The sequence below is a fragment of the Bombina bombina genome, chromosome 2 (assembly GCF_027579735.1).
Source record: "Bombina bombina isolate aBomBom1 chromosome 2, aBomBom1.pri, whole genome shotgun sequence".
NCBI lineage: Eukaryota > Metazoa > Chordata > Amphibia > Anura > Bombinatoridae > Bombina > Bombina bombina.
The window spans coordinates 1,372,881,247-1,372,904,673 of NC_069500.1; the positions used below are offsets into that span (position 1 = coordinate 1,372,881,247).

Consider the following 23,427-nt stretch of genomic DNA (forward strand, 5'->3'; position numbering starts at 1 on the left):
CTGATTGGCTAAAATGTTTGTCAAAAGAACTAAAATAAGGGGGCAGTCTGCAGAGGCTTAGGTACAAGGTAATCACAGAGGCAAAAAGTATATTAATATAAAAGTGTTTGGTTATGCAAAACTGGAGAATGGGTAATAAAGGGATTATATATCTTTTTAAACAATAAAAATTGTGGAGTAGACTGTCCCTTTAATTATTTTTCCAGCAATACAACACTAGGTCTCAGTGCAACACATTTCTAGCCAGGAAGAGGAGGGTTAACTTTATTGTTAATATAACTGCATCACGTCAAGGCACGGGAGCTTGGCTAATTAGCGGTGTATTTTGCAGTTTGTGTCTGATGAAAACGCAGACATAAATCACTCATAAAAGAGCAGGATAAAAGAAACTAAGCAGGCACACCGCAAAGGTCGAAATAGCTCAGAGTGCTTCATCAACACAAAGCCCATGTACACCACATACATACACTGCTCTTACAAAGCAACTAAAAGGCCCTTGTGTGCTTCCTACACATCCATATAACCTTGTCTTAATACTTCAGATTGAATTTGTGTTTCTAATAGAGCTGTAATTCACATTTATAATAACTACTTTATGTTACTTGTTATAGTTCTATAATGAATTCCAGACTGTTTTTGCCTTGCACTTAGGGACAAGTTAGTTGTGTTGCTCTACAAATAATTGTCTACATAAATATTATAGGCTTCTGTTAGACTTTGTAAAACAAAATTGTCTGCAAAAAATAAATAAAAAAAAATCCTTTCTCAATTTATCATATAAAGGAATTTAGTAAGTGCAAATATTCTGTATTTTTAAAAGTAAAATGCCACAAATCTTCACAGAAATTAGATATTAATATTGCTAAACATTCTAAAAAAAATATCAAGTCAGAAGAGGGACATGATTTATTTTACAGCAAAACAAATGGAGCAGTCTTTAGTATCCTGGGGAACTGAATACTATTGCAAGGGATTTTGGAAGGGACAGTTCATTAAAGGGAAATGCAACTCAAAAATTATTTCTTAATTCAGATAGAGAATACAATTTAAAAAAAGTTTCCAATTTATTTCTATTATCAAATTTGCATTATTCTCTTGTTATTCTTTGTTGAAGATATATCTAAATAGGTAACGTGCACATGTCTGGGGCACTACATGACAGGAAATAGTGCTGCCATTAAAAAGACACTGAACCCAAATTTTTTCTTTCGTGATTCAGATAGAACATGCAATTTTAAGCAACTTTCTAATTTACTCCTATTATCAAATTGTATTCATTCTCTTGGTATCTTTATTTGAAAAAGAAGGCATCTAAACTTTTTATTGGTTTAGAACTCTGGACAGCACTTTTTTTTATTGGTGGATGAATTTATCCAACAATCAGCAAGGACAACCCTGGTTGTTCACCAAAAATGGGCCGGCATCTAAACTTACATTCTTGCATCTCAAATAAAGATACCAAGAGAATAAAGAAAATTTGATAATAGGAGTAAATTAGAAAGTTGCATAAAATGTCATGCTCTATCTGAATCATGAAAGAAAAAAATTGGATTCAGTGTCCCTTTAAGTGTTCTTGCTAATGTATAACATTGTCGTAAAACTGCTGCCATATAGTGTTGCAGACGTGCACACCCCTGAACTTGCCTTCCTGCTTTTCAACAAAGAATAACAAGAAAACAAAGAAAATTTGATAATAGAAGTAAACTGAAAAGTTGTTTAAATTTGTAGGTTCTATCTGAATCATGAAAGAAAAAGTTTGGGTTTTATGTTCCTTTAAACAAGGTTGCTTTATTTGAATGTGTGTAATTGGTGCCACGTACACAGGATGTGCGCTCTAATAGGTCAGTATACTCCATGCACAGTTTTTTTGTAGACTCAGGTGCATGTTAGTATGTCTCTTTAAAGGGACACTAAACAACCAGCAGTCTTGCAATGAACAGACCGCGTCTGAAAATGTTTTGACTGCACCAACATCTTTAGTGCTGCAAACTGCCAAACTCCACCCACTACTTATCTTACTTGTAGGAGCCAATCAGAACTTACCATGGTCATGCTAACAAAACATTCAATAAGTTTCCTATCTGATAATCTCAGCTGTCAATTAGGGACAGATATGTGCCTGGGTTAGACTTGTAAAGCCTGCTATGCGTTCTCCCAGTTGTTAGAATTGGAAAACTCACATAAATTATATAAAAAAGGGTCCAAATGAATAAATAAAAAAACCTATATTGCAAATTTGTTTTACTACACATTATTAAACATTTTAAACATTTTAAATTACAATCTAAAAAGGTTTATTGTCCCTTTTAATGGACATAAAACCCAACATTATTCTTTTCAGATAGAACATGCAATTTTAAACAACTTTCTAATTTACTTCTATTATTAAATGTGCTTAGTTCTATTGGTATCCTTTGTTGAAAAGCATACCTAGGTAGGTTCACAAGCAGTAATGCACTTCTGGAAGCTAGCTGCTGATAGGTGGCTGCACATATATGCATCTTATCATTGGCTCACCCAATGTGTTCAGATAGTTCAGAGAACAGATGCTTCTTTAATAAAAGATTATAAGAGAATGAAGCAAATTTGTAGTAAATTGGAAAGTTGTGTAAAATTGTGTGCTCTCTGAATCTTGTTTTTGTTTTTTGTGTCTATTTAATGTAGATAGTTCTGAATTATGCCAGGAGCTATGAGAGATATCATGTTATAAAGTGGGATAAAGTATTTAGCCAGTGCTATTGAGGGAGGGTCATTGCAGTGAGGGAAATGGAGAGAAATGAAAAACAGGATTACAGAGACATTGAGTTGGAAAAGAGAAAGTGACTCAGTGATTGTGTGCGAGAGAGAGACAGAGTGAGAATAGAGGGGATCTGAGAGATCTGTAACAGAGCTGGTTATACAGAGGGTAACAAGAAAGTGATAATCAAAAGTTTCCCTGTACAGTTTACATTAAAATACTAAAGGTAATATTCTAATGCTGATGTTAGTAGACTTAAAATAAATTAAATGCATCTCAATGACAATCTTTATTCAAATGTTACTTTTGGTATTTATGGGCTCCCTGCACTAGGCAATGAATGCTGTTATGGGGCCCTTATGGGGGAAGGTTTATCAGACTTCTTCTTACCTTGTCTACCACCTCTGAGTTAGCAGAGATAAATCACCCTAAACATGTTCATTCAGGTTGATTGACAAGCAAGTTCTTGTGCAACAGCACATATGGGTAGCAGACGTAAAGTGTTGTTTACCCTGAAGCTGGGTGGACAGATTCTCAAGTCAGGAACATTAGCCACCCGCAGCTCCGTACATAAGCCTTTGTGTTATTTTTCTTAAAACTGATATGACAAAATAAATATTATACACTTGTGCCTTTATGTTTAAATAATACTTTTTAAATTAAAATTTATGTACCTTTAAGAGAGTTACAATATATTGCTTGCAGGTCTTAACTTCTCATGTCAATCCCCCCCCCCCATTGTTCTTAGTGTATTAAGTGGATGAGCAAAGGGATATTAGCCAAATATATATTTCATTTCCTACACTTAAATTAAGTTTTTTTTCTTTCTGAGGATCAGGGTCATCTAGCACCCCCTTTTTCCCCCTGTATGATAATGAGCTGAATTTTATTTATTGTTTCCCCCTCGTATAGTGCTGTGCGATGTCGCACTTTATATATATATATATTTTTTTTTTTATGTAGCTCAACTGACATAATGTAAATATTACATTTTCACAATGTGAATTTATGAAGGAATCAGTTATGTATTGCTCAATGAAAAACAACAGCACAATGTTACAACAAGAACATTAAACTCCTCCACTGGCGTTATCGTCTCATATTAATACTCCCTGCGCAGCTTCTTGTTTTTAAGCAAGGAAGTGCTCAGTAGCACAAAGATATACAGAAGAAACATGCTAAATTAAGATATTCTCTGCAATTTGCATACAGAAATGTGGAATTATTGACAAACTTAAAAAAAATACAACTCTGACTGCTTAGTTGGATAAATTTGCTAAGCACTAGTTGGTGAAAGCATCTCAGAAAATGTACAATTTAGTTGTAATAAACAAATATAAATATCCCACCATAACATATGCAAAACAGCTTGTGGCTGAAACCTAGGTTAGAATTAGAACAGCCTATTACAATATTTCAGAAGAGCAGTTTCCCATGGCTTAAGTACAAGTTTTTTCAATCTATTTTTTTTTTTTTTGGCACTGAAAAGATGGTGGTTTTACAATTTACAGGAAAGCTCATTCAGGACTGATCTCTCCAGGATGATTGATGATTGAAGCCCTGCTCTCATGCAATTGTTGTCTGAGAGCAGGGAGTTGGGCTGCACATGGAAATAATTGTGCAATAATAACTTACAAATAAATAAATAAATTGCAAAACATATTGCAAATATTTTAACTGATTTTATTGGTCATTATAAATAATGTAATCAATTAGCTTTGATGTTTTATTTTAGCATTTGTTGCTTATTCTTCTATTCTGTAAATTTATGAGAAACACCCACAAAAATCCATAGAAAATACTTTTTTATTATAGTTTTGTAATTGTCTTAACCTAGGGATTGTAAGGTCTTTGAGGTTACTTAAAGGGACAGTCTACACCAGAATATTTATTGTTTTAAAAGAAAGATAATCCCTTTATTACCCATTACCTAGTTTTGCATAACCAATATAATAATATATATTTTACCTCTGTGATTACCTTGTATCTAAATCTCTTCAAACTGCCCCTTATTTTAGTTCTTTTGACAGAATTGAATTTTAGCCAATCAGTGCGGGCTCCTAGGTAACTCCGCGTGCATGAGCACAGTGTTATCTATATGAAACACATGAACTAGCACCCTCTAGTTCAAAAACTGTCAAAATGCCCTGAGCTAAGAGGCGGCGTTCAAGGGCTTAGAAATTAGCATCTGAACCTCCTAGATTTAGCTTTCAACTAAGAATACCAAGAGAACAAAGCAAAATTGGTGAAAGAAGTAAATTGGAAAATTGTTTAAAATTTCATTCTCTATCTGAATAATGAAAGTTTGTTTTGGACTAGACTGTACCTTTAATCATTTCTTAGTGGCAGCAAAAATATATATTTATAGATATTGGAAAACATTTAATTAAATTAATTATTACAGAAATCACAGCTGTCTTGTAATGTTTGGAATTGCCCTAGTCTAAAGCTCTGTCCCTCCTTCCATTCTTTAGCCTCCATTTATTTTGCTGTAGAAGCATAATGGAGTCCATGTGGTGTAAGCTTGAATATCAGGTGACTTACAAGCCATGCTCTCAAGTGATTTGTTGGATGAGAGTATAGGTGACTAGTCTTGAGAAAGGCCCTTTTTGAGGGCAGAAACGCGTTGACATATTGGTAAGCATTACTTTAATCTTTACTTCATTCTCATATTGGATACACTATGTTGTGAATTTCTTTTTTTACAGGGACACTTTTTAGGATACCATAGGAGCAGCTGACAGGTGCTAGGATCCAATCAGCTATTTCAGCTACCACACTCAGGAATTTGGATCTGTTAAAGTAACTAACATTGGAAGGAATCAACTCCCTCACTTTCACCTTGCTTTTCATCACCCATTTTTTAGTTTTGATTGACTTATTTTTGTTCTTCACTAACATTTGTTGATCAACTTTTTGAACACTTTTTTGGATTATATTTTATTTTTTATGTTATTGCATATTGTGTATTTTATTATTTTTTATGTTATTGCCTATTGTGTATTTTATTTAATTATATCTTAACCTCACTGGATTAAGTTGCTAGCATTTTATATCCATTTGCACTCACTCACTATTTGATTGTATCTATACAATTATTTTGCTACCCCCCCTTTTTTTGCACTGCAGTGCATTTTTCTATTTTTTGGAACACTATTTTTGAAACACTAATTTTGAACACTATTGTTTGTATTATTGTTTATTAGTTTTTTGCTTGATGCACTTGTTATAGTTGTACTTAGGCTAATTCTGTTTTATTAGTATACACTCTTATTCTGGTGTACCACTCACACTGATCACCTGTTATTACCTCTGTTTTTATTGTAATTATCAGCTTTGGCCCTTTGAGCCGCTTCTGTAAGATATTCCTGTATTTGTAATTTTATTTAAATGTGCTTTTTACATTTTTTATATATAGTCTTTTATTACTGATGCTTTTTAACATGGTTCATTAAATAATCTTCTTTTATCTCTCTGTGAGTATATTTATCCCTTGGCCTCTTGTTGGCGCTGTATTCACTTCTTATTACTTATACAAGTTCCTGAACCTGGGTGGATAGCTTAATAAATTGAGGTTTTTATGTCCTTGTTTCTAATACATCCCAAACACTTCCCTCTACAGCTAAAAGCCCACTCAAGAAATCCTACACCCTACCCCTATACTACTGATAGACCAAAGGCTAAAGTAACAAATATTTCTTTTGTGTTGAATTAGTTTATGAAACTTGTTTTAAAGATTTCACAATGTTGTCATGTGGCATGCTTCTCAAACAAAATAAACTGTCCCTCATTGTAACGGTGATTTGTGAAATTTCTTATACTGCATACTTAAAACATTCAGACACATTCTCATCAGGCTGAGAAAAAGCATATTTTCTATATGAAAAATCCATATTCTCCATATGGAAAGTAATCAAATTGAAATGTAACTAATAATTTATTTTACAATAAGAAAATAAGTAAAAAAATAAATCCCTCTAATGAAAGAGTGAGGAAACACATTGTCTGAAGAGTAATACATTGATATCATACCGTGTCTACCTCATAACCTCATTATAATAACAGTTACAATAGCAGAACTTTAACTTTTACAATCTCACAATTTATTGGAAGTGTAATTCCTTTACTATGCTCCCTAACACGTTTAGTATTTCTTTTTTACTTTTTAATTTTATTATTTTGCAAACAAAATTCTAAATGGCATTTTTGGTTTTCAGTAGAATGTACTGTATATTACGTAAATAATATAAGTATTTGTAATCTACATATTTATTTTACTTATTATTTGATATTTTATTCTAAAAAAATATTTATACAAAGCTAAATATAAAAATAACAAATAATACAATGTATTATGATTGTGTTATAAAAAAAATAACTTGTATGTTTAAACTAATTTAGCAAACAATACACATATACACTCATTTTTGTATTTTTTGTTTCTATTTTTTCTGTTTTTTGGGAGCAGATTAGTATATGTGCAGGGGTACACTTGCGCACCACTTAACTTTTTTCTTTGTATTAAACTAATTTAACAGCTAGTTTTTACCACCTATTGAGCAGTGAAAATGTATGCCCTATATTTATGTACTGTGTATTTTTAGTTTACAAAGGTGATTATAAATATAAAGAATTGCCCCAAGTCCTGTGATTTTACTACAAAAAAATTAACTTATGTCTAAACTGAAAATGCAGCTAGTTTTGCAATGTCTTTTGCAGTGAATCTGAAAAATCTAGGACCTATCTATATGTACTGTGTAATATGTATATATTTTTTAATTTTTATTTTAATTATCATTTGGTATTTTATTCTACAAAATTGTTTATATTACGGTAAAGAAAGGTCTAGTAATTTTGCTTCAAGAAAATTAACTTGTATGTCCAAACTCATATAATATCTAGTTTTGCAGTGTATTTTGTAGTTAAAGGGACACTCAACCCAATTTTTTTCTTTCATGGTTCAGATAGGGCATGAAATTGTAAGCAACTTTCCAATTTACTCCTATTATCAATTTTTCTTCGTTCTCTTGCTATCTTTATTTTAAAAGCAGGAATGTAAATCTTAGCAGCCAGCCCATTTTAGATTCAGCACCATGGAGAGTGCTTGCTTATTGGAGGCTGACATTTACCCACCAATAAGCAAGCATAACCCAGGTTCTTAACAAAAAATGGACAGGCTCCTATGCAACACATTCCTGCTTTTTAAATAAAGATAGCAAGAGAATGAAGAAAAATTGATAATAGGAGTAAATTAGAAAGTTGCTTAAAATTCCATGCTTTATCTGAATCATGAAAGAAAAAAAGTGGGTTTAGTGTCCCTTTAACCCCTTAATGACAAGTGACGTACCAGGTACGTCCTGCAAAAACTTACAGTTAGTGACAATGGACGTACCTGGTACGTCACTTGTCTAAGAGAGTGCTGGAAGCGATCGCAATCGCTTCCAGCAGCTCTCAGGGTATTGCAGTGATGCCTCGATATTGAGGCATCCTGCAATACCCTTAGAAAGCATCCGATGCAGAGAGAGCCACTCTGTGGCCCTCTCTGCACCGGTAGCGATGCGGCCGGTTCGTTGGTGGGTGGGAGCGCAACTGGGAGGCGGGTGGGCGGCCCATCGCTACCCGGCATCCGGCTCCTGTTAGTGCAATGTGCACGCCGGGTGCCGGGAGCGTGCGGGGGGCGCGCATGCGCGTGCGCGTGCGCGCGCGGGTGCGCGCGCACGCCCGCGATCACCTACCCACACTGACACCAATGAGTGGGAAGAGGGGGGGAAATATATATATATGAGGATCTGGGAGGGGGAGGGGGTTGGGGTATTGTGGGGGGCTGCTACACTACAGAAAAAAATAAATTAGTAATAAAAAATAATTAAAAACACTTTTTTGGGGGGCAAATTGGGTACTGGCAGACAGCTGCCAGTACCCAAGATGGCGGCAATTAGGTAGGGGAGAGGGTTAGATTGCTGGGGGGGGGGATCATGGAGGTTGGGGCTAAGGCAGGAGTCCATCACAGCTAAAACATTTTATTTTTTTTTATTAAAAAAAATAAAAACTCCTTTTATTTAGTACTGGCAGACTTTCTGCCAGTACTTAAGATGGCGGGGACAATTGTGGGGTGGGGGAGGGAAGAGAACTGTTTGGGAGGGATCAGGGGGTGGGATGTGTCAGGTGGGAGGCTGATCTCTACCCTAAAGCTAAAATTAACCCTGCAAGCTCCCTACAAGCTACCTAATTTAACCCCTTAACTGCTGGGCATAATTTACGTGTGGTGCGCAGCAGCATTTAGCGGCCTTCTACTTACCAAAAAGCAACCACAAAGCCATATAAGTCTGCTATTTCTGAACAAAGGGGATCCCAAAGAAGCATTTACAACCATTTGTGCCTTAATTGCAGAAGCTGTTTGTAAATAATTTCAGTGGGAAACCTAAAGTTTGTGACAAAATTTGTGAAAAAGTGAACTTTTTTTTTATTTGATGACATTTGGCGGTGAAATGGTGGCATGAAATATACCAAAATGGGCCTAGATCAATACTTTGGGTTGTCTTCTAAAAAAAAATATATACATGTCAAGGGATATTCAGGTATTCCTGACAGATATCAGGGTTCCAATGTAACTAGCGCTAATTTTGAAAAAAAGTTGTTTGGAAATAGCAAAGTGCTACTTGTATTTATGGCCCTATAACTTGCAAAAAAAGTAAAGAACATGTGAACATTGGGTATTTCTAAACTCAGGACAAAATTTAGAAACTATTTAGCATAGGTGTTTTTTGGTGATTGTAGATGTGTAACAGATTTTGGGGGTCAAAGTTAGAAAAAGTGTGTTTTTTTCAATTTTTTCCTCATATTTTATATTTTTTTTTATAGGAAATTATAAGATATGATGAAAATAATGGTATCCTTAGAAAGTCCATTTAATGGCGAGAAAAACGGTATATAATATGTATGGGTACAGTAAATGAGTAAGAGGAAAATTACAGCTAAACACAAACACTGCAGAAATGTAAAAATAGCCATTGTCATTAAGGGTAAGAAAATTGAAAAATGGTCCGGTCATTAAGGGGTTAATAATGAAAATCTATGGCCTGTATATTATGTACTGTATATTATGTATATATTTATATTTTTATGTTACTTATTGTTTGTTTATTGTTCATACAAAAGTAAATATAAAAATAAAAAATGCCCAATGTATTGTGATTTTACTACAAGAAAATTAGCTAATTTGTCTAGACGCATTTAACAGCTAGCTTTGCAATATATTTTTTTCAGTGAATAATGAAAATCTATTGCCTTTTATATGTCCTGTATATTACATATATATTTCTATTTGTTTTACTTATTGTCTGATATTTTATTCTCTAAAATTGTTTATACAAAGGTAGATATAAAAATAAACAATCTCCTATGTCTTGTGATTTTATTACAAGAAAATTAACTCATATGTCTTAACTCATATAACAGCGAGTTTTGCAATGTATTTTGCTGTGAATAATGAAAATCTACGGTCTATGACTCATAATTTTACCATAAATATCAGACTAAATTAACATGTGTGTAATATATCTAAAAGTAGCTCTGGATACTGTGGCGTGCAATATATACGGGATGTCCTTACCATATATTTACTCTGACAAGCATATTGGACATTTGGTATTTACTATCATTAGTCATGTAGTCATTTCTATGAGCCTCATTTTTCACTGCTAATGTACTGGTTACCTGTCACATTTTTATTAGACTTTGCTGAAATTGGAAGTAAAAAATAGCCAAGAGAAAGTAAATTCTGAATAATAAAAGAAGATTCTGTTTTACATTTTCATAAGGCAAATGGGATTTCAAAGAGGTTGTGTTAGACAGTTTATTGCCAGCAAAATTGGAATTTTATAATGTTTACTGTATTTACGAGAAGGTTGAAGCATCATTTATTTCACTATAGGATGCAATGCTGTGATAAAATTGCATGTTGCTTTAAAATGAGTTAAATTACTAAAGGGTAGACAATCTATTTGGTGTAAAAGAAATGTCAATTTTACCGAAAAAAAAAAAAAAAATCAATTACAGGAGGAAAACCATTTACGCTCTCAACATGCAGCTTAAAAAATTAATTGTATGTAAAGAGGTTTTTTTGTGTATATTCATTTAAATTGGAGAAGCGAGATGTGGTGCACTCATTGGACTTGTTTCTTGTTTTCATTAATATTGACAGGACAGGAGAAATGGATTGAAAATAATCGAGCTCCTGAATCGTAGGTCACGCTGATGTATTTTCACTTAAGATAATGGGGCTGGTACATTTAAATATCTTTTTCCAAACTTAAACGGACAATAAATACTAACAAGGTGCTAAACATAGGAAAAAGATTTGTCTAAATATTGAAAAATAAGTGCAACATTAGAGCTTCAATTACGTAAAGGTACATGCAACCCAAAACTTTTCTTTCAGTATTTAGGCAAAGCATCCAGTTTTAAGTAACTTTCCAATTTAATTCTTCTTAGGTAGACTCAGTTGCGGGGAGCTAGCTGCTGATTGGTGACTGCAATAAATGCCCGGTTGTGCATTGTTGCGCCTTCTCCAAAAAATAAAGAAGAAAATTAAGCAAAATTTAAAACAGAAGTTAATTAAAAATTTTGGGTTTCCTGTTCTTTTAACATCTTAATGACCGCAACATACCCTGTACATCTCTGGTGGTTAAGAATTATTTTCATATCATAGTAGTGACCTCCGTTCTAGCTGCAGGCATCCTGGAATGGCACGGTCAAAAAAGCAATTTCATTCAAAGACCAGAGACGTACAGGGTACTTCGCTGGTCATTAAGGAGTTAATGGGTACCACCATGTTGTAACCTAGGTGGCTCTTTAAAAAAGACTTACTTATCTTCTCTACTAAAGCCAGATAGGAACACATATAAATGATTTACTACAGTGAACAATCAGTAGCTGTGAGAAAATACTTCTGAGCCCAGACAGACAGATACATAGATAGATAGATAGATAGATAGATAGATAGATAGATAGATGGACCTGCACCCTGCACTAATAAACACCTACCCTGCATTAGGATTGTACACATTGCGAACACACTTATGTATAGGCTAACTGATATGGGCCCCTCATTACTTGGTCCCTGGCCCCACTGCACCTACTGCACCAATGGTAGTTCTGCCACTGACTATGGGTGTAATATTTTATTTGAATATGTTTTACATTTGTTTTGTGAAACTTTTATTTTAGCCCTAACACTTTACTTCATGTCTTAAGTCTCGCTATTTTTTTCTAGCGCTGTTTTTGCTTTAGCGCAACCCATAACTTTCACGTTATAATATGAGAGATATTGATAGTGGAGGGCCCGCTAGTGGGCCTGTACCAACATTAAGAGATTACCAACTTGAAGCCTGGAGTGTGCTAGGTTGTGTTGTTATAATGTTGCAGGTGTGGAGGCGGGTGTTTGTGCTTCCCTTTAGAGGGTCCAGCAGCAGTGATACCGGCCTCTTCCTGTTCCAGACTTCAAGGAGAAAGTTTCCCCCGCCCACCCATCCCTGAGAATAAGATGGTGGTGGCAACGATGCGGCAGGAGGAGGGTGAGATTAGCCTGGGCCGGGGTAAGTTTAATTGAGCTAGCCTTAGTAAGCCCGTGTGGTTAATATAGCCTTCCGCCACTTTCAGGAGGATTGCATGATTCGCCTGTAGGGGTTGCCCTACAAGGTTGGTAGGATATGCCCTAGCTGACGGGCGGGCAAGACCCTGGGGAGTGGGCACGGGGAGAGAAGAGTGAAAGTCTAGAAAAAGGGAGGGAATACGCCCACTAGGTGCCGGCCTAGGGGTCCTCTCCCTTGTGGATGCAGACAGAAGATCTCTACACATCACAGCTCTCTCTCTGTGCCGTTGGGCGTGAACAGACGGGTGTCACGCTACAAACACTGGAAGGGGCCTTGTCTGTCTGCTGGTAGGGGTTAGGTTAGGGTTAGATGATGCCACCAGTTATGATGAACTTGATTTCAAGTTTGAGTTAATATATGTTTAAGAGTGCCTAATAATAAAGAATATTAGCCATAAGCTAATCGTTTATTTAATAAACGTGACCGTGACCGGTTTTTCTTCCAACGAAGTTGTCTTGTCTTATTTATTTATTTATGTTTAGTACTAGAGTACGGAGGACGTAATAACATAATTTATGTAAGAACTTACCTGATAAATTCATTTCTTTCATATTAGCAAGAGTCCATGAGCTAGTGACGTATGGGATATACATTCCTACCAGGAAGGGCAAAGTTTCCCAAACCTCAAAATGCCTACAAATACACCCCTCACCACACCCACAAATCAGTTTAACGAATAGCCAAGAAGTGGGGTGATAAGAAAAAAGTGCGAAAGCATAAAAAATAAGGAATTGGAATAATTGTGCTTTATACAAAAAAATCATAACCACCACAAAAAGGGTGGGCCTCATGGACTCTTGCTAATATGAAAGAAATGAATTTATCAGGTAAGTTCTTACATAAATTATGTTTTCTTTCATGTAATTAGCAAGAGTCCATGAGCTAGTGACGTATGGGATAATGACTACCCAAGATGTGGATCTTTCCACGCAAGAGTCACTAGAGAGGGAGGGATAAAATAAAGACAGCCAATTCCGCTGAAAAATAATCCACACCCAAAATAAAGTTTAAATTTTATGAAAAAAACTGAAAATATAAGCAGAAGATTCAAACTGAAACAGCTGCCTGAAGTACTTTTCTACCAAAAACAGCTTCAGAAGAAGAAAACACATCAAAATGGTAGAATTTTGTAAAAGTATGCAAAGAAGACCAAGTTGCTGCTTTGCAAATCTGATCAACCGAAGCTTCATTCCTAAACGCCCAGGAAGTAGAAACTGACCTAGTAGAATGAGCTGTAATCCTTTGAGGCGGAGATTTACCCGACTCGACATAAGCATGATGAATTAAAGATTTCAACCAAGATGCCAAAGAAATGGCAGAGGCCTTCTGACCTTTCCTAGAACCGGAAAAGATAACAAATAGACTAGAAGTCTTTCGGAAATTCTTAGTAGCTTCAACATAATATTTCAAAGCTCTAACTACATCCAAAGAATGCAATGATTTCTCCTTAGAATTCTTAGGATTAGGACATAATGAAGGAACCACAATTTCTCTACTAATGTTGTTGGAATTCACAACCTTAGGTAAAAATTCAAAAGAAGTTCGCAACACGCCTTATCCTGATGAAAAATCAGAAAAGGAGACTCACAAGAAAGAGCAGATACTTCAGAAACTCTTCTGGCAGAAGAGATGGCCAAAAGGAACAAAACTTTCCAAGAAAGTAATTTAATGTCCAACGAATGCATAGGTTCAAACGGAGGAGCTTGAAGAGCCCCCAGAACCAAATTCAAACTCCAAGGAGGAGAAATTGACTTAATGACAGGTTTTATACGAACCAAAGCTTGTACAAAACAATGAATATCAGGAAGATTAGCAATCTTTCTGTGAAAAAGAACAGAAAGAGCAGAGATTTGTCCTTTCAAGGAACTTGCAGACAAACCTTTCTCCAAACCATCCTGAAGAAACTGTAAAATTCTCGGAATTCTAAAAGAATGCCAGGAAAAATGATGAGAAAGACACCAAGAAATATAAGTCTTCCAGACACTATAATATATCTCCCTAGATACAGATATACGCGCCTGTAACATAGTATTAATCACAGAGTCAGAGAAACCTCTTTGACTAAGAATCAAGCGTTCAATCTCCATACCTTTAAATTTAAGGATTTGAGATCCTGATGGAAAAAAGGACCTTGCGACAGAAGGTCTGGTCTTAACGGAAGAGTCCACGGTTGGCAAGAGGCCATCCGGATAAGATCCGCATACCAAAACCTGTGAGGCCATGCTGGAGCTACCAGCAGAACAAACGAGCTTTCCTTCAGAATCTTGGAGATCACTCTTGGAAGAAGAACTAGAGGCGGAAAGATATAAGCAGGATGATACTTCCAAGGAAGTGACAATGCATCCACTGCTTCCGCTTGAGGATCCCTGGATCTGGACAGATACCTGGGAAGTTTCTTGTTTAGATGAGAAGCCATCAGATCTATTTCTGGAAGTCCCCACATTTGGACAATCTGAAGAAATACCTCTGGGTGAAGAGACCATTCGCCCGGATGCAACGTTTGGTGACTGAGATAATCCGCTTCCCAATTGTCTATACCTGGGATATGAACCGCAGAAACTAGACAGGAGCTGGATTCTGCCCAAACCAGAATTCGAGATACTTCTTTTATAGCCAGAGGGCTGTGAGTCCCTCCTTGATGATTGATGTATGCCACAGTTGTGACATTGTCTGTCTGAAAACAAATGAACGATTCTCTCTTTAGAAGAGGCCAAGACTGAAGAGCTCTGAAAATTGCACGGAGTTCCAAAATATTGATCGGTAATCTCACCTCCTGAGATTCCCAAACCCCTTGTGCCGTCAGAGACCCCCACACAGCTCCCCAACCTGTAAGACTTGCATCTGTTGAGATTACAGTCCAGGTCGGAAGAACAAAAGAAGCCCCCTGAACTAAACGATGGTGATCTGTCCACCACGTCAGAGAGTGTCGTACAATCGGTTTTAAAGATATTAATTGAGTAATCCCTGCACCACTGGTTCAGCATACAGAGCTGAAGAGGTCACATGTGAAAACGAGCAAAGGGGATCGCGTCCGATGCAGCAGTCATAAGACCTAGAATTTCCATGCATAAGGCTACCGAAGGGAATGATTGTGACTGAAGGTTTAGACAAGCTGATATCAATTTTAGACGTCTCTTGTCTGTCAAAGATACAGTCATGGACACTGAATCTATCTGGAAACCCAAAAAGGTTACCCTTGTCTGAGGAATCAATGAACTTTTTAGTAAATTGATCCTCCAACCATGATCTTGAAGAAACAACACAAGTCGATTCGTATGAGATTCTGCTAAATGTGAAGACTGAGCAAGTACCAAGATATTGTCCAAATAAGGAAATACCACAATACCCTGTTCTCTGATTACAGACAGAAGGGCACCGAGAACCTTTGTAAAAATTCTTGGAGCTGTTGCTAGGCCAAATGGCAGAGCCACAAACTGGTAATGCTTGTCTAGGAAAGAGAATCTCAGAAACTGATAGTGATCTGGATGAATCGGAATATGCAGATATGCATCCTGTAAATCTATTGTAGACATATAATGCCCTTGCTGAACAAAAGGCAGGATAGTCCTTACAGTTACCATTTTGAATGTTGGTATCCTTACATAACGATTCAATATTTTTAGATCCAGAACTGGTCTGAAGGAATTCTTCTTCTTTGGTACAATGAAGAGATTTGAATAAAACCCCAGCCCCTGTTCCAGAACTGGAACTGGCATAATTACTCCAGCCAACTCTAGATCTGAAACACATTTCAGAAATGTTTGAGCCTTCGCTGGATTTACTGGGACACGGGAAAGAAAAAATCTCTTTGCAGGAGGCCTTATCTTGAAGCCAATTCTGTACCCTTCTGAAACAATATTCTGAATCCAAAGATTGTGAACGGAATTGATCCAAATTTCTTTGAAAAAACGTAATTTGCCCCCTATCAGCTGAGCTGGAATGAGGGCCGCACCTTCATGTGGACTTAGGAGCTGGCTTTGATTTTCTAAAAGGCTTGGATTTATTCCAGACTGGAGATGGTTTCCAAACTGATACCGCTCCTGAGGATGAAGGATCAGGCTTTTGTTCCTTGTTGTGACGAAAGGAACGAAAACGATTATTAGACCTAAATTTACCTTTAGATTTTTTATCCTGTGGTAAAAAAGTTCCTTTCCCTCCAGTAACAGTTGAGATAACAGAATCCAACTGAGAACCAAATAATTTATTACCCTGGAAAGAAAGGGAAAGCAGAGTAGACTTAGAAGACATATTAGCATTCCAAGTTTTAAGCCATAAAGCTCTTCTAGCTAAAATAGCTAGAGACATATACCTGACATCAACTCTAATGATATCAAAGATGGCATCACAAATAAAATTATTAGCATGTTGAAGAAGAATAATAATGCTATGAGAATTATGATCTGTTACTTGCTGCGCTAAAGCTTCCAACCAAAAGGTTGAAGCTGCAGCAACATCCGCTAACGATATAGCAGGTCTAAGAAGATTACCTGAACACAAGTAAGCTTTTCTTAGAAAGGATTCAATTTTCCTATCTAAAGGATCCTTAAAGGAAGTACCATCTGCCGTAGGAATGGTAGTACGCTTAGCAAAAGAAGAGACAGCCCCATCAACCCCAAAATTCTAATCTGTCAGATGGCACAGGATATAATTGCTTAAAATGTTTAGAAGGAGTACATGAATTACCCAAATTATTTTATTCCCTGGAAATTAGATTTATCAGCATCAACCTCTGAGACAGAATCCTCTGAACCAGAAGAACCATTATCAGAATCAGAATGATGATGTTCATTTAAAAATTCATCTGAAAAATGAGAAGTTTTAAAAGACTTTTTACGTTTACTAGAAGGAGGAATAACAGACATAGCCTTCTTAATGGATTTAGAAACAAAAACTCTTATGTTATCAGGAACACTCTGAGTATTAGATGTTGATGGAACAGCAACAGGTAATGTAACTTTACTAAAGGAAATATTATCTGCATTAACAAGTTTGTCATGACATTCAATACAAACAACAGCTGGAGGAACAGCTACCAAAAGCTTACAGCAGATACACTTAGCTTTGGTAGCTCCAGCACCAGGCAGCGATTTTCCAGAAGTATCTTCTGACTCAGCTTCAACATGGGACATCTTGCAATATGTAATAGAAAAAACAACATATAAAGCAAAATTGATCAAATTCCTTAAATGACAGTTTCAGGAATGGGAAAAAATGCCAGTGAACAAGCTTCTAGCAACCAGAAGCAATAAAAAATGAGACTTAAATAATGTGGAGACAAAAGTGACGCCCATAATTTTTTAGCACCAAATAAGACGCCCACATTATTTGGCGCCTAAATGCTTTTGGCGCCAAAAATGACGCCACATCCGGAACGCCGACATTTTTGGCGCAAAAGAACGTAAAAAATGACGCAACTTCCGGCGACACGTATGACGCCGGAAACAGAAAAAAATGTTTGCGCCAAAAAAGTCCGCGCCAAGAATGACGCAATAAAATGAAGCATTTTCAGCCCCCGCAAGCCTAACAGCCCACAGGGAAAAGTCAAATTTTAAGGTAAGAAAAAAATTGTTTTATTCAAATGCATTATCCCAAATATGAAACTGACTGTCTGAAAATAAGGAATGTTGAACATCCTGAGTCAAGGCAAATAAATGTTTGAATACATATATTTAGAACTTTATAAAAAAGTGCCCAACCATAGCTTAGAGTGTCACAGAAAATAAGACTTACTTACCCCAGGACACTCATCTACATGTTGTAGAAAGCCAAACCAGTACTGAAACGAAAATCAGCAGAGGTAATGGTATATATATATAAGAGTATATCGTCGATCTGAAAAGGGAGGTAAGAGATGAATCTCTACGACCGATAACAGAGAACCTATGAAATAGACCCCATAGAAGGAGATCATTGAATTCAAATAGGCAATACTCTCCTCACATCCCTCTGACATTCACTGCACGATGAGAGGAAAACCGGGCTCCAACCTGCTGCGGAGCGCATAGCAACGTAGAATCTAGCGCAAACTTACTTCACCACCTCCATAGGAGGCAAAGTTTGTAAAACTGATTTGTGGGTGTGGTGAGGGGTGTATTTGTAGGCATTTTGAGGTTTGGGAAACTTTGCCCCTCCTGGTAGGAATGTATATCCCATACGTCACTAGCTCATGGACTCTTGCTAATTACATGAAAGAAAGGGGGTTTATCTCTTATTAGCATGGTCGAGATATCCATTGAAAGTATAGGACACTCTAAAAGTACTTCAGCCTCACTAAACATTCTCTGGTAAATCTGTTTTACCATGGACATATAATATCAATTTGTGCGCTAATATTAGTGAAATCCAGCGGCATTGATATTGTACCCTGTGTTATCAATAGTGCTCGGCCAATGTGTATAAAATATCTCCCCAAATTGCTAAAATATTACAAAAGTTGGCGAGATATCTCTCACTTAGTAGAAAATGTTCCCTCATGTAAACATTTCCCTGTGGTCCACATAATCTAAAGGTCAGTACTGGGAGATTCCCCCAATTATTGTGCGTTATTTCTCTCCATGTTTTTTAATTGTCCCTATATCGCATATATTGTTAGCAGAATTATGCAGTATCTGTTTGTAACTGTAAAAGGACGCTGATGTTGTAAAATACTGCAGGAAAACGAGACTATGTGTAGTAAAAGTCAGCATTAGTCACACGGTTAAAAAGTTAACTGTATAAAAATTCCTGCATTACATAAATAAATCTGTCATACATTGTTTGTTTATCACCCAAAATTATATATATATATATATATATATATATATATATATATACACACACATATGTATTTATGTATTTATATGTGTATATATGTATTTACAGACATATATACACAAATAAACACACATAAATGCATATGTATGCATATACAAACATATAAATATATATATATATATATATATATATATATATATATATATATATATATACACACACATACACACACATATGTATTTATGTATTTATATGTGTATATATGTATTTACAGACATATATACACATAAACACATAAATACATATGTATGCATATACAAACATATAAATATATATATATATATATATATATATATATATATATATATATATGCCCTTTGCCATTAAGTAGATGAAAACATGAAAAACATTTATGCAATATTCATATGTAAGAAAGGTTTTAACTATATATTTACTGTAAATATTTCACATTTCAATGGTGTGCACATAGCAGAATATGTTCTATGTATTTCTAAATAGATATTCCTATACAGTATATCTGTACAGTATATACCTACACCTTTATACAATCATCTATATAAATAGGTATAGATATATATGTTACCAAAAAACATCAAATATATGTAGAAATATGTATTTATGAATAAATAGAACATGTTATGTGCAGAACATTAGAATGTGAAATAGCGCAATTGAGAATATGTGATCGTGTTTTCATGAGAGTGGAATGTCCTTTTTTCCCCCATTTTTTTTTACCATTAACTTTTATAGGGGAATACGTGAAGGTGCATGTGATATTCTAACCAGATTTTTGCGCTCGTCAGGTTACCGCTATAGCAAAAACAATTTACGTTCAACTCATTATATGAGCACAAGCCAACGAGTGCAAACATCTTAATTCTAGCACAATTAAAGGGACAGTAAAGTCAAAACTAAACTTCCATGATTCAGATAGGGCATGCAATTTTAAACAACTTTCCAATTTACTTTTATCATCAAATTTGCTTTGTTCCCTTGGTGGTATTTTTGAAAAGCTAAACCTAGCTAGGCTCAAACTGATTTCTAAACAGTTGAAAACCGCCTCGTAGCTCAGAACATTTTGAAAGTTTTTCACAGTTAGACTGTGCTAGTTCACATGTGTCATATAGATAACATTGTGCTCACTCCCATGAAGTTATTTAGGAGTCTTCACTGATTGACTACACTGCATGTCTGTCAAAGGCACTTAGATAAGGAGGCTGTCTGCAAAGACTTAGATACAAGGTAATCACAGAGGTAAAAAGTATATTAATATAACTGTGTTGGTTATGCAAAAACGGGGAATGGGTAATAAAGGGATTATCTATCTTTTTAAATAAGAAAAATTTTGGTGTAGACTGTCCCTTTAACGCTTAATCGGGAGCCTTAATTTGTGCTCCGCTTGTAATCTAGCCTATATTAAGCATGTTATACTGAAATGCCAATGTGTTTTTACTGTCTCTTTAACTAAATTTTAGGACATGGTTGGCTCAATGAATCCCCCTAACTCTCTGTTCCCTACTTTTTTATCAGCCTGATTAGCATTCTGTCATACAAGTTAAAAAAACATGCTGCAAGTTAACTTTCCAATTTACTTCTATTATCAAAATTTATATCTTCTCTTGCTATCCTTTGTGAAAAAATTAGTAATGCACTACTGGGAACTAGATGAACACACCTGTGAGCCAATGACAAGAGGCATATGTGCAGCCACCAATCAGAAGCTAGATCCCAGTAGTGCATGGTATTGCTCCTAATCCTACCTAGGTATGCTTTTCAATGAAGGATACAAATAAGCAAATCAAATAACAGAAGTAAACTACAAAGTTGTTTAAAACGGTATGCTCTATCTGAATCATGAAAGGAAAAACTTGGTTTCATGTCCCTTTAACACCTTACATGTCAATACACCTATGATACTTGGAAGCCATCTTGTAAAGGAAGGAGTTAATGCATTTTCTAGACAGCATACACTATTCATGTTTGTGGTCTTTCAACATTACTCCATTACAAACCATCACTTTGAGTATTTAATCCCAGAAAAGCTACTGTAAATAGCAAACAATATATTAGAAGTAAAATCAATTCATAGATTGTCTTGTTCTAGCTGCAATAACTAAGCCGGCCTGTCGTGATGACTAAGCAATCAATTATCACCCTATATCATAAGTTGCTGGCTTTCAGAGCAATGTGGACTCATCACATCTTCATAAACATAATATATGTGCTGTTACTCTGATTAATAATAACTCCTACAATCCACATACGTATACATGACTGATCAAACTAACATCACTGTGCATTTAATGGTATGGTGTAAAACAGGGATGTCCAAGCAATCGCACAGGTCAAAAAGTAACCATCTACTGGCTACACTCTATAAAGTCATCCTATTCAATCAACTTGTATATGCTACAATAGTTCAAGTTGATTTAACCTATTTATAATTGGAAGCAGATAAAACATGAAAGTCAATCATAATTGGACTCGAGGCTGTTTCTCAAGTTGGCCAAAGTCAGTTTAATTTTTAAATAGTTTGGCTTTGAGACCTAAAACTGATTTAAATCAGTTTGTTTGACAGACTTCTGGTAACTATCTTCACTCTAGTTGCCTCCGGTCTGTGCTGTCTGTTTTTGGATAGCAATTTATATCTTTCTGGGCCTTTCTGAATGTGTTAGTTTAGGGCATTTTCTTTCCATATTTCAAAAAATATCTTTGTTTCCTTTATGTATTTATTTTTATTATTTTAAATTGTTATAAATTAGTCACTTATAGGAAAAAATAAATATGTTGAATCAACTCTTGGTTGGAGACATTGGGGGTTAAGAATCTATCTCTATAAAGTTATTGTGAAGCTCCTGCAAGCTCAAACCTAAAGAAAATGGAGCTCCAAGGATTAAATAAAAATCATTGGTCTTTCCCTTTTACACCATTTAAAATACTAAGCAGCTTTCTCTGTTATCTGAACCCCATACCCCCTGGCAAACACCACATCTTTGCTAATTAGTATGATGTCCGGTTACTTCACAGTAAGCCCAGTCTCTGCAGGCTAGCCCTATGTCACTTAAAGGGATAATCTAGTCAAAATTAAACTTTCATAATTCAAAGAGAGCATGCAATTTTAAGCAACTTTCTCATTTTCTCCTATTATCAATTTTTCTTCTTTCTCTTGGTATTTTTATTTGAAATAGTAAGACTGTAAAGCTTAGGAGCTGGCCCATTTTCGGTTCAGCACCTGGGTAGAGCTTGCTGATTGGTGGCTACATTGATGATAGGAGTGAATTAGAAAGTTGCTTAAAATTGCATGCTTTATCTGAATCATGAAAGTTTAATTTTGACTAGACTATCCCTTTAAGTTCATAATTCCAGAAACATGCATAAACCCTAATATTTCTGGTCTGCTGCTATACTAAAGAAAAAGAGCAGCACTACAAACGTCAACAAAAGACAAATAAAAACATACATATCATCAATCTCATACATATGACAAAAGAGTAAGCGCAATGTTGACTCACAAAGAGATTAAATACATCGTCCTCAGTAAGGAGCAGTATAGGTTTATCCCAAGACATTTCTTGCTTCTCATCAGCTCAGCAGCTTTAGAGCAATTATTATGTGATAAATACATACTCTATTTTATTAATATATAACCATGCACCCTTAGCATTTTGTTCACAAAAAATAAAAACATTTAACAAAGCCTATTTGATCAGATCCATCATGAAATGTAACTCTACCTGCTATTATTTGCTCACTTAAAGGGACAGTCTACACAAAAATTGTTATTGTTTAAAAAGATGGATAATGCCTTTAACTGCCCATTCCCCAGCTTTGCACAACCAACATTGTTAGATTAATATACTTTATAACATTTAAACCTCTAAATATCTGCCTGTTTCAAAGGCTTTATTGACAGCCTCTTAATCACATGCTTTTGTATTTGCTTTTTACAACAGTAGACTGCTAGTTCATGTAGGCCATATAGATAACACTGTGTTAACGTCCAGGAAGTTATTTAAGAGTTAGCAAAACACAGTACTAAATGCAAGTCTATAGATTTTTTAATAGCCACAGTCATGTGATCAGAAGATGCTTAGATACAGGGTAATCACAGAGGTAAAAAGTATATTTATATAACTGTGTTGGTTGTGCAAAACTGGAGAATGGGTAATAAAGGGATTATCTATCTTTTTTAAACAATAACAATTGTAGGCTGTCCCTTTAAGCACCATTACCATAAAGCACCAAAAAAATGAAACTATCTTT

At 35.5% G+C, this 23,427-nt stretch overlaps 1 protein-coding gene across 1 annotated transcript in view; it reads right to left on the bottom strand.

The window, feature by feature from the left end:
- LOC128647574 (catenin alpha-2-like) overlaps positions 1-23,427 on the bottom strand; it is a 624,661-nt gene that overhangs the window by 75,378 nt on the left and 525,856 nt on the right. The window lies entirely within an intron of this gene.